Source organism: Cetorhinus maximus, chromosome 12, assembly GCF_964194155.1.
Source record: "Cetorhinus maximus chromosome 12, sCetMax3.hap1.1, whole genome shotgun sequence".
In the NCBI taxonomy this organism is placed as follows: domain Eukaryota; kingdom Metazoa; phylum Chordata; class Chondrichthyes; order Lamniformes; family Cetorhinidae; genus Cetorhinus; species Cetorhinus maximus.
In genome coordinates this window covers 5,993,372-6,002,421 of record NC_135890.1, presented here as the reverse complement: position 1 = coordinate 6,002,421, position 9,050 = coordinate 5,993,372, and positions in this window count along the sequence as shown.

Sequence of the window (9,050 nt, the reverse complement as noted above, 5' to 3'; positions counted from 1 at the left end):
ATAACAATGTATACATAAATCCTTGGTATCAACAGAAATCATTCCAGTCCAGTGTCCAGGTTTTTAAATGTCCAATTTTCCCTTTAAGCATCAAACTCTTAACAACGCATCTGCAATCATATTTTCTCATCCCGTCACATGTAGAATCTGTAGATTCAATAGTTGCAGTAATACACTCCACTTGAATAGCCTTGCACTTATGTCTCAAAATTTGTCTGGAAATTTTAAAGGATTGTGGTCTGTATAAACAATTGTTTCTGACAAATTGTTGGCAACGTAAATTTCAAAATGCTGTAATACTAACACCAACCCAAAGTCTCCTTTTCGATTGTTGAATATCTTCTCTGTAATACATTTAACTTCCGTGAAAAATACCCTCTCAGTTTTTCAATTCCAGTGTCATCTTCTTGTAACAGTATGGCCCCAATACCCATATTGCTTATGTCAATGGCCAACATAAATTGCTTGGAATAATTGGGTACTGCCAAAACTGGTGTCATAGTTAATACAGTTTTCAACCTGTCAAATGCCTCCTGATACTCCTGTGTCCATTGAAACTTCTTGTTCTTTTTAATAGTTCAGTCAATGGAGCAACCACACCACTAAAATTTGGTACAAATTTCTGATAAAACCCACTCCTGCCCAGAAATCTCAAAATCTCTCCTTTTGTTGTAGGCAGAGAGAAATCCATGATAGCCTTGACTTTCACATCTCTTGGAGCCACTTTATCAGGTTCAATGATCTGGCCTAGATACGTAACTTGCGCTTTTACAAATTCAGTCTTAGCCAAGTTCACCGCTGAATTAGCTTTCTGCAACCGAGTAAATAATTCTTCCAGATGTTGTAAATGCTCTTCCCACGTCTGACTGAAAACTATCAAATCGTCAATATAAACAGCACAATTGCTCAGCCCTGCAATTACTTTGTTTGACAGTCTTTGAAATGTTGCAGGTAGTGAGAACTCATGTGGAGAAACAGAGGGTTCAAACTGTAAGACAAGCAGCAGAGATAGCTGATGATTATGAGTTAGTTCGTAGAGCTAAACCTTTTTTTATCACCCTTTCAAATCGTAAAAAGATAGAAAGTGGGAAGGTGAAAGGAAGGTAAGTAGTCAGGAAAGAGAAGGAATAGCTGGGAATCCCCAGGATGTTTCTCCTCAGACTAGAAAGGAAGGTGCTGAGGGTGGAAGTGACCTTCAGAAGCTTAAGTGTTTTCATTGTAACAAGGTGGGACATGTTAGGGCAGATTGCTGGAGGTTAAATGGTAGCCCTATTGCAATAGTAGGAACCCCTAAGGAATCCTCAGGAAACATTGCATCAGAAAAGGAAATAGTTGTTAAAACTGTAGAAGTGGTATAGGTGAAATGTGTTCACTCAGAACATACAGGAAAGAGGGATATGGTTCAGGATAGTCCAGAGAATTCTTTGATTACTGGTGAAGGGAGTCGGGCTAACAGAGAGTCTGGATGTTTTGTGTCGAAGGGAGGAGTTTTCCCTTACTCCTCCGACAAAATAAGTAAGCAGATTAAAATTTTGAGGGATACAGGGGCAGATCAATCATTGATGGTAGCTGTTGATACAATTTGTGTTCCAGATAGTTTTATGAAGGTAAAATATTAATAAGAGGTATTAATGTAATTTATGAACCTGTTTTCTTTGTGTAAAGTTAACTTACAAAGTTGCTTTGTAAATGGAATTGTTATGGTGGGAGTTATTCCTAAATCACCTATTGAAGGGGTGGATTTTATTCTGGGTAATGACTTGGCCAGTGGGGGCAGTAATGTGGTAACGACTGTATTGCAGCAGACGATTGATAATGTTGATCTTAACAAACTTCAGGAAACGACTGTGGCCAAAGATGAAACACTTAATAACAAGCCAGTAACAAGCAATTGAAGGAAAACCTGACCAATGTAGAAAACCAACTTTCATGTGTGAAAGAGGAGTTTGCTAATGAAAGAAGAGAATTTATGAGAACAATCGAGAATCAGTCACAGAAAGTAGAACATTTGACTGAGGACTTGAAATGTCTAAATGATAAACTTGTAGAAGTAAATTTAACAAAGGTCAATCTTCAGTTACAACTTGATGAACTTCGAGCATCAATAGTTGCTGTGAAATATCAGGGAAATGCTTTGAACAAGGAAAGGACTTGTTGGTAAATCAGAATAACTGGTTGAATGCAGAATTTAAAACCAAAACTAACCAACTGTTAGAACTTCGTCAGGAAAAGAGCAATGAGATTCTCGAACTTCAAAGTAAACTGGACAAAAGGAAAGAGATGTGTGATATGGACTGTCATGGTTCCAAAGTTGTTCCTGTGAATAAAAACTCTTTGATGAACCATGATCCAGTTGAGCAAAGAACTGACCCAAGTAAAATTACTGGTGTATCAACCTCAGGAATATAAATATGAAAACAGCTAATGTGCTTGCAGAATTGGAAATCAAGAATTGCCAACAAAAAGAATTGAAAACACAAAATGGTCTGGAAAAGTTAATGACCGGAAACACTGATTTACAAGTGCTTGCCGATGCTAATATGCAAAACAGAGCAGTTGGAATCCAGGCAAGTGGACAGTTTGCAAAAGACTATTCAAAACCTGGAAAAGAGTGGAATGACATTGCTCGTGGACTATGTAAAAGAATTGAAAGGTTGGAACGCACTATGAAACTCCACAGGGAGAACATAATTGACACTGCTCAAAAAGAAGTGGAAAAGATCTGTTCAAAATGGGTGAAACAACAATATCATAAAATGTTTAAAGATCAAACCAAGCAGGAATATGAAATGTGAACATAAAAAGCATCTCAATAACATTCTTGAAATGGCAAAAAGAGATTTTGACCTGAGAAGAATTGAGATGTTTATGCACAAAAGTGTCATTTTGACTTTGCTAAATCAAAATGAGAATTTATCACATTTGGGTTTGGAAAATGAGCTTGAGGGTGGAATTATGCCTACAGCGAACGAAAGCAGCGATTGGGCTGTAGATTTAAATGGAACATTCTTTGCTGAGTTAAAGACTGGGAATAAGAAGAAAAGGAAACATAAAAGTTGTTATAATAATACCATGATGTACAAATCCTGCTAATCTTGTTATCTTCATTGACTTTGTTTAAGTATATTCTTGTAATTGTACAATATAGCACGATTAATTGTGAAACAAAATGAAACTTTAGTATGTAATAAGTTATTGGTAGAGGTTTATGATGTTAAGTTTATGTGAGGAGGATGGAAGTCCATTGTAAAGAAACCTTCACTGTGTGAATCTTTTCTTTCTCCAAAGGGAAAGGTGTTAGGAAATAGAGATAGCTTAAGTAAGTTATACTTGTATTTGTGGGTGTTAGGAATGAGTTTTAGCTTTAAAGTTTAAGTTTCATTTGTATTTCTGTATCCGTGTGTTAAGAAAGATCAAATGGAGTTTTAGTTTCACTTTAAAAGATTGCTTGCATTTCTAATGAAACGATCCCTATGAAGTGAAAACAAACACATAAGGGTAGGAAGAACAGTGCTGCTGCCTAGCAACAAGGGGGCCAGACAGGCAAGTTCCTCCCACTGACACACACACAGAAGAAAGATAACAGTTTGCTTTAGAAGCTGTTTTGAGTTCAGTTGTTTTGAAGGCAGCTGTGAAGTAGAAGCAGCCTAAAAGGGGACAGATAGCAAGTCCCAAGTTAAGAAAAACTCCAAAAGTCCAGGGGAGTGGAAGAAGAGAAAGTCCAAAGAAGACCTTCCAGTTAAAGGAAGGACAGGAACCTGAGAAAAGGTCCTGTTAAGTGAAATTAAGAGTGAGGAGCAGAGAGAAAGGTTCCAAACTTCAGATTTAAAGTAAGAACAGCTTGCAAGAAGCAAGAAGGTTCAAAGAGACAACTGAAGATCTGTAATTCTTTGCTACGGGCACGTGAAGTAGAGGTGTACTGTTAAGGCTGAGTTGGTGAGAGAGAGTGCATGGAAGACAGCTTGAGTGCATGTGGTGACCCAGGGAAGAGGAACATCAGAAGGAGAGTTCGAAACCCTGGAGGTGAACCCTTGTTGAAGGCATCTGAGAGAAAGTGTTAGTTTGAGAGAAGATTCCAAGGCGAGGTCCTGGAGAGTGAAGATTGGAATCCCTCTTGTGAAGGACGGAATTCAGTGAGATTAGTTGGCTTATGGTGTGACAAGCATCTGGGGGGAGTTGAGGAGAAATCCATAGTATCTGTTTGAGGTGACATCTGTCACTTGGTTTTGGAGTGTGGTGTGTCTGACCACAGGGTGCCATAGGTTTACATGGACTGTGTACTTACTGTGAACATTAGAGTATAAGATAGCTATTGTAACTTGTGTCATCCTTACAAATCTGTATACATCTGTAAAGGTGTAGTTGTGGATGAAAGAGTATTGTAATATAGTTCATCTTTTCTTGTTGAATAAATGTTTTATTATTTTGTTAAAAGTTCATCAGCTGATTCCTATGCCTCTTTTCAGTAGCTACTCTCCACGTATCTAAACAAACAAAAATAAAAGTTAGGATCTGTCAAACAGGGTTCCACTCTGGGATCAGGCTTGTCCAGGGGTAACCTCAGCTTGGATCATAACAAGGCATAGATACTGGAGGCTTTTTCATACTTGTTTTAGATTTTAGAATTACTGCCCTTACACACAACCTTCACTCCTTTATACATACTTTTCCCTTTGAATGCAAATTCCCATTGTTTCACTATGTCTTTCGACTTTACCCCTCTATTAATAAAAATCTCTCAAAGTACCAATTTTACCAGTAATATTTGGGAAAAATAAACACACTGATTCATAACTTCTCCTGGCTAGGTGAAACATTCCACCCCTCCTTTAAAATCAATCTAGTCTGGTTTATTTAAAATGCAAATATTCCCTTTACACCTCAACATTTCAAAGCTAGCGTATCTTCTGTTACAGCAAAGCCTTCAGACGAGTTGCATTTAATTCAATTAAGTCACACACATACACACACACACACAAAGAGACAGAGGCACGGACCCCACTATTACTCTACAATAAATTCAAATAACATTATGAAAATTATCGTATCTTCCTGACACTCTGCATACTCCTTCATCATTTTTTCCAGGTGCTCATCCTTTTCGCATTTATTTTTTTTAATTCATTCACGGGATGTGGGCTTCACTGGCTGGGCCAGCATTTATTGTCCATCCCTAGTTGCCCTTGAGAAGGTGGTGGTGAGCTGCCTTCTTGAACTGCTGCAGTCCATGTGGTGTAGGTACACCCACAATGCTCTTAGGAAGGGAGTTCCAGGATTTTGACCCAGCGACAGTGAAGGAACGGTGATATATTTCCAAGTCAGGATGGTGAGTGATTTGGAGGGAACTTCCAGGTGGTGGTGTTCCCATCTATCTGCTGCCCTTGTCCTTCTAGGTGGTAGTGGTCGTGGGTTTGGAAGTTGCTGACTAAGGAGCCTTGGTGAATTCCTGTAGTGCATCTTGTAGATGGTACACACTGCTGCTACTGTGCATTGGTGTGGAGGGAGTGAATGTTTGTGGATGTAGCGCCAACCAAATGGACTGCTTTGTCCTGGATGGCATGCACCTTCTTCAGTCTTGTAGGAGCTGCATTCATCCAGGCAAGTGGGGAGAATTCCATCACACTCCTGACTTGTGCCTTGTAGATGGTGGGCAGGCTTTGGGCAGTCAGGAGGTGAGTTACTCATCGCAAGATTTTTAGCCTCTGACCTGCTCTTGTAGTCACAGTATTTATATGGATAGTCCAGTTCAGTTTCTGGTCCATGGTAACCCCCAGGATGTTGATGGTGGGGGATTCAGTGATGACAATGCCATTGAACATCAAGGGGGTAATGGTTGGATTCTGTCTTGTTGGAGATGGTCATTGCCTGACACTTGTGTGGCGTGAATGTTTACCAGCCACTTGTCAGCCCAAGCCTGGATATTGTCCAGGTCTTACTGCATTTGGACATGGACTGCTTCAGTATCTGAGGAGTTGCGAATGGTGCTGAACATTGTGCAATCATCAGCGAACAGTCCCACTTCTGACCTTATGAAGGTCATTTATGAAGCAGCTGATTTTGGTTGGACATTGGATACTAGCCTGAGGAACCCCTGCAGTGATATCCTGGAGCTGAGATGACTGACCTCCAACAACCACAGCCATCTTCCTTTGTGCTAGGTATGACTCCAACTAGCAGCGGGTTTTCCCCCTGATTCCCACTGACTCCAGTTTTGTTAGGGCTCCTTGATGCCACTCTCGGTCAAATGCTGCCTTGATGTCAAGGGCAGTCACTCTCATCTCACCTCGGGAGTTCAGCTCTTTTGTCCATGTTTGAACTAAGGCTGTAACGAGGTCAGGAGCTGAGTGGCCCTGGTGGAACCCAAACTGGGCATCAGTGAGCAGGTTATTGCTGAGCAAGTGCCGCTTGATAGCACTGTTGATGACCCCTTCCATTACTTTACTGATGATAGAGAGTAGACTGATGGGGTGGTAATTGGCCGGGTTGGATTTGTCCTGCTTTTTGTGTACAGGACATACCTGGGCAATTTTCCACATAGCCGGGTAGATGCCAGCATTGTAGCTGTACTGGAACAGCTTGGCTAGGGGCGTGGCAAGTTCTGGAGCACAAGTCTTCAGTACTATTGCCGGAATGTTGTCAGGGCCCATAGCCTTTGCAATATCCAAAGCCTTCAGCTGTTTCTTGATATCACGTGGAGTGAATCGAATTGGCTGAAGACTGGCATCTGTGATGCTGGGAACCTCCGGAGGAGGCCGAGATGGATCATCCACTCAGCACTTCTGGCTGAAGATTGTTGCGAATGCTTCAGTCTTATCTTTTGCACTGCTGTGCTGGGCTCCTCCATCATTGAGGATGGGGATATTTGTGGAGCTACCTCCTTCAGTGAGTTGTTTAATTGTCCACCACCATTCACAACTGGATGTGGCAGGACTGCAGAGCTTAGATCTGATCCGTTGGCTGTGGGATTGCTTAGCTCTGTCTATCACTTGCTCTTATGCTGTCTGGCACGCAAGTAGTTCTGTTTTATAGTTTCACCAGGTTGACACCTCATTTGTAGGTATGCCTGGTGCTGCTCCTGGCATGCCTTCCTGCACTCTTCATTGAACCAGGGTTGATCCACTGGCTTGATGGTAATGGTAGAGTGGGGGATATGCATGGCCATGAGGTTACAGATTGTGTTTGAGTACAATTCTGCTGCTGCTGGTGGCCCACAGCGCCTCATGGATGCCCAGTCTTGAGTTGCTAGGTCTGTTTGAAATCTATCCCATTCAGCATGGTGGTAGTGCCACACAATACGATGGAGGGTATCCTCAGTGTGAAGGCGCAACTTCATCTCCACAATGACTCGAGGTGGTCACTCCTACCGACAGATGCATCTGCGGCAGGCAGGTTGGTGAGGATGCAGTCAAGTATGTTTTTCCCTCTTGTTGGTTCCCTTACCACCTGCCGCAGACCCAGTCTATCAGCTATGTCATAGCGAGCCCCTCTTGATGATGGGCATTGAAGTCCCCCACCCAGAGAACATTTTGCACCCTTGCCTCCCTCAGTGCTTCCTCCAAGAGGTATTCAACATGGAGGAGCACTGCTTCATCAGCTGAGGGAGGGCGGTATTTGGTAATCAGCAGGTTTCTTTGCCCATGTTTGGGCTGATGCCATGAGAATTCATGGGGTCCAGGGTCGATGTTGAGGACTCCCAGGGAAGCTCCCTCCCGACTATACCACTGTGCCACCACCTCTGCTGGATCTGTCCTGCTGGTGGGACAGGACATACCCAAGGATGGTGAAGTCTGGGACATTATCTGTCAGGTATGATTCCATGAGGATTGACTAGTCTGTGAGACAGCTCTCCCAATTTTGGCCCCCAGATGTTAGCAAGGAGGACTTTGCAGGGTCGACAGGGCTGCGATTGCCATTGTCGTTTCTGGTGCCTAGGTCGATGCCAGGTGATCTGTCCGGTTTCATTCCTTTTTTGTGTCTTTGTAGCGGTTTATTACAACTGAGTGGCTTGTTCGGCCATTTCAGAGGGTATTTAAGGTCTGGAGTCATGACTGATTTCCTTCCCTACAGGATATTAGTGAACCAGATGGATTTTTACAACAATTGACAATGGGCTTTTAATTCCAGATTTTTATTGAATTCAAATTCCACCATCTGCTGTGGTGGGATTTGAATCCGGGACCCCAGAGCATTACCCCTGGGTCTCTGAATCACTAGTCCAGCAACAATACCACTATGCTGTCACCTCCCCTCATTTTTCACCTTTAGCATTAAGAAGCTTGCTTTCCATTTCTTCATATACATCTTTGGAAACGTAAGGTTTTTCCATGTATTTTTCCGAATGTCCAACCATTTTCTTCAGCTCTGCAGTCTCTTTCTTGTACCTCTTCACTTTCCCCTTGAATATAGGACATACTGAGTCTTCTCTGTGAACTGGTTCTTCAGTTCTTTCAGAGCGACAGTAAATTTATTTGGTTCTCTTCATAATTTTCCAGAGGAAAAAACTTTGACCTGAGGGGTCCTTGGAGTGTGTGAAGCCCATTCAACAGGTCGCCCTTTTCTTTGCGAACCTCAATTGTTTCCTCTTGAATTTTCTTGTAATTTTACAGTGTCCTCAACTGTTTTCTGCTGTTGCTCCATTCCGCTGTTCAAGGTAGTCTTAATTTCTTCATGCTACCAAAGGGTTTTGTACTCCTTATGCATTTCATCTTGAAGGACAATCAGCTATTCTTTCAACTGTTTTTTTTTTGTTCAGCTCTTGCCATCTCAATGTGTGCTTCAGTGCATTGCTTTGTTGCTACTGATAGTTCCAATGGGCTTTTTCTGAAATAGTGTTCAACATCCGTTTTAACTTGTCATGTATTTCCAGGGGCACATATTAATTCTTCAAAGAGTCTTTCAAGACAGCAAGTTCTTTGTATACCTTTTCTGCCTGCTGTTGTGCCTGGCTGTATTTCTGGTTGAGTTCTTCCAACTTGCTCCTTGATTTGCCAACAATGGAATTCCGAGATGTTAGTTCCTCCTTGTGTTTTTCTGGAGATACATACTGAATC